The following is a 3,977-nucleotide window of genomic DNA, read 5'->3' as shown; positions in this document are numbered from 1 at the left end:
TAATATCTCACTTTTGCTTGAATAACTTCAATTGAATAATCATCCTTTCCCTTAGATCTACACAGATATAAGTTTAAATGCATTATATAATATTGTGCATTGTGTATTTATACTGCAATTTAGCATAGATTTTTCTTTCTGTACTTTCGGGCAATCAGATTGGTTAGTATGCCTGTTATTTGTGATATTTTTAATATATAGAAATAAAGATTAATTAATTTTTAATATATGATAATCATTTCAAAAAAGAGTGCGCCACACAATAAGCATCTATTTTAGTGGAAGGCCCACTAGCGGCCTACACTAAGAATCCCCACCCCCAAAACAATTAAAATCTAATCAGATCGCTTAGATTTTAAGCAGCGATCGCTCCGTGAGTACCCCCCTTTACGTTTTAAAAGTTGTCTGAAAAATTACAGGTAGGAGCGGATTGGTTGGTACTTTACCCCTCACAACTTTATCTCTCTATGAGCTTTGATAAATACCCCTCTTAGAATTACTTAAAAATGTCTTTTATAACTTAAATCCCAGCATTTACCGTGGTGTTTAGAGATTTTTTGTAAAGCACATAGGTGCAGATTATGATAATTGCTGACGGAGAAAAATTCTTAAAAGAAAATAAACACCATTTTATTTTATTTTATACATAATTGAATCCCTTTGTTATTTGGGGTTATTGGTCTCCATGGGAATATAGGATGTTAGAAGTTTAAATGTTCCATTGTTTTGCGCTCCTCCATGTTACATTTAAAACAGGAGATCTAGTGTAAATTGATGGCCATGCAGTGTCCCTGAATGGATTCAGATACAGAATCTAATGTACGTATGGGGGACACTATACCCTGGGGACATCCAAAAGTTGCCCCATTGGGTGTGTCTCCTCACAGATATGCAGTGCACAGTGTACAACAAGGCATTCACATTGTAAGTATTCTACTGTGATGTAAGTGTAGCATAGTCCCTCTAGCAGCTGTTTGGTTGGATGCAGGACAACCCCTTTTATAGGCATCAGAAGATCGTCACATTTCCTGTAATCTAGGGGCTGAATTATGAGTCAGACTCAAACATTGCATGCGTCACACCATGCATACGCTCCTTGACAGAGGATACAAGAGTGGACGCTTTCTGCAGGGTTGGATCTTTCCGTCTGTATTGGTAGTCTCTGGACAGATACAGTACCTTGTGAATGCACGGAAAAGATTGTGTCGTGGCAAGGTGGTGGTCATACACCCAGATGCGTGCGTACTGAGAAGGGAAGGCTGCTCCTGATGTGCCTTTTGCGCCATGCATGGGTCGGGTGTAAGTGCCAGTACTAATGACAACAGTTGTGGACAGAAGAGAAGAAGTAGGTGCAACTATACGCATCAACCTCTCAGTGGATTTCTGGAAGTTGAGGATTGCGCACTTCTTGGACCTCAGAAGAGCAGCCATGACTGGCATCATTTTTGTGAACACTCGTGAAGCTGTCACCACATCATAGGGTAAAGTCCTCTCAGTACAACCACAAACCTGGGAGGCAGTGGTGAATTTCCAAATTGGAACCTGAAAGTAGACAACCTTGATGTCCAGGGATACCTAGCACTTGTCCTATTCCTAACAATGCTTATAGATCTCAAGGATTCAATCCTGAACATGTCCACCTTGCACCTGAGTGTTTAGGGTCTTGTGATTCAAATAGGGCCATAAGGACCGGTCTAAGATTTGCTCCAAAACCAGGTTTGAACAGAGACCCTGTGCTGTCTTGGGACTGGGTACTCCTGTACTAAGTAATGCATGAATAGCCCAGTCACATGGGCTAATGGTTTTCCTGGTCAACACAAGTTCGGTAGTGGGAAAACCACTGGGGTGGTGCTCTGAGGAGATTGATGGTGTATCCTCAGTCCATATGCTCCTCACCTGGGAATATAAAGTGGCACGGAGCCACTAAACCCTAGAGTAGCAGACTGGCAACCATTGCAGTTTCCACTCTGGTCGCAGAAGGCCTGTTTTGCAGACTAGTCGTCTGAAGGCTCGACTGTTGGACTTTGCAAAGGCCAAGGCTGGTTACTGCTATCATCCACGAGGAGCTGAGAATGGATATCCTTATCCATGACCTATACCTTTATTGGAAACACAATGGGACACAAATCGAGAGTCTCAATGCAGTGCCTGCCACTATAGGCTTAAGAATGGCCTAGAAATTTCTAACTGTACCATCCTTAAAAGCTGTGGCATTAGAATTTGGAATATTGGTGGCCTTAGGTGATTGCACTTTATACGGCCCTCTTAATGTAATGGATAAAGTGTAATCTAAAAATTTCATTTAGGTTTGGTCCACACCTCACAAAATCACTTTTCCCAATTGCCAGGATGGAAAGAAAGCGACTACTCTTTCCACGTTTTATTCCCCTATGATTTCTTACTGTATTGGATGATGAACCACCAGCATTATATCATTCCCCCATGCAGTCTTGCAGAACCCTTGGAAAAAACAGAAACATCCTCATGGTCTAGTTCTACATTACCTCACCTTATTTGATTCAGAATCAGACTCAGTCCAGGACTGGGCCATAGCCGAACTGTGAGTATTCCTGCTACCTAGCCGAGGTGAAGTTCTCCCAGAATCCACTGAGGTTTAGCCAAGCATTGCATCTTGTGGCATTGCTAAGGGACCATCTGACTGCTGGCTAAGCACACAGGGATCACTGTCTGAAGATTAAGCGAAAGAGGTTGTTGCGTACAACAAGTGCGTGACCACAGAAAGAGGGACTTAGCCATGGCTGGTTCTTAGTGGCATCTCCAACAAATGGTGCATAAGGCACCTGCGCCTGCCTGTCCATTTGGTAACGAAGTACAGACACAGAACCCAGCCGTAAAATATGCAGAATATACAACCAAACAACCTCATGAGCAATCTCAGCTACCTGTAGTTACTTCCCCCGCAGCTGGGGACACAGGAGGGCAAGAGCTGCTGGTCAGTGTCTGTATTGACAATGTAAGCTGCAAATCAGAGATCAGTCAGTGGCAGGTGCCACGGTTCATGTGTAGCTCCCCCCATAACGCTGCACATAAGCTGCCAAGGTACTTGTGCTGCCACACTGCCTAGTGAGGGGCAGCTGTCCTCACCCGACCTGGCTTCCCAGGTGGAGATCAGAGCTCACTGGTGCTTGTTAGGCACAAGGTACATGATTAAGCTGTAACATATTCACAGACAGAATGTACATCTGCTGTACCATACAGAAGTCAGGGCAAGCTCCATGTTATCCCAGTGACCTACTTCTTGTGGATCTTGGACTTGGTAAGTGTTCAAGATCATATTGCAGACTCCCTGTGCTGCCATTCCTTCTGCTAGGCCACTGATGGAGCAGATATGGGGCAACTTGGCCAAACCCTTTGGACAGCCACATTGTACAGATCATATCATTCTGTGGACAAGAGCAAAAAATGTTTTTTGTTTCTGGTTCCAGAGACCAGACGACTGCACACGGATAAGGAGCTCATTGATACAGAGGTAACTGCATTTACAGGTGTTGCCACTTGTCATGTATCTTTGTCTACAGTATATTTTTTTGCTTTTTAATAGTTCTTGAATGAAAGTGGCGATAACAGCTCTTGCAGAGATACCACCGTGTGATTTGTGGCAAGTCCAATGTGCGATCTTCATGTGAGCATTGCATCATGGTCACCCAGCGAGAGCACATTCAGGCTGGGATCGAAACCCCCCCCCCAAAAAAACCCAACAACTTTGTACATGGAACAACCCATGTTGCAATGCAAAGGGAGCAAATGCATTTATTTTTGCATGCAGGGTAAATACTGGCTTCTTCTGCATGAATCCCACAATTGCTGGACAGTGTTATTTTTACTCTGCAATTTAGAGGTCGGTTTGGGCAAGGCCCCTACCACATCTACTCTCTCTGCACGTTACATCTGCCCCACCTGCACTGCACATGGTTTTACCAAGGAGCAAAATAACTTTGCTCCCAACTTAAGCAGTC

Source organism: Pseudophryne corroboree, chromosome 5, assembly GCF_028390025.1.
Source record: "Pseudophryne corroboree isolate aPseCor3 chromosome 5, aPseCor3.hap2, whole genome shotgun sequence".
NCBI classification, from domain to species: Eukaryota; Metazoa; Chordata; class Amphibia; order Anura; family Myobatrachidae; genus Pseudophryne; species Pseudophryne corroboree.
The sequence above is the reverse complement of the archived record's forward strand: the minus strand, read 5'-3'. Positions refer to the sequence as shown.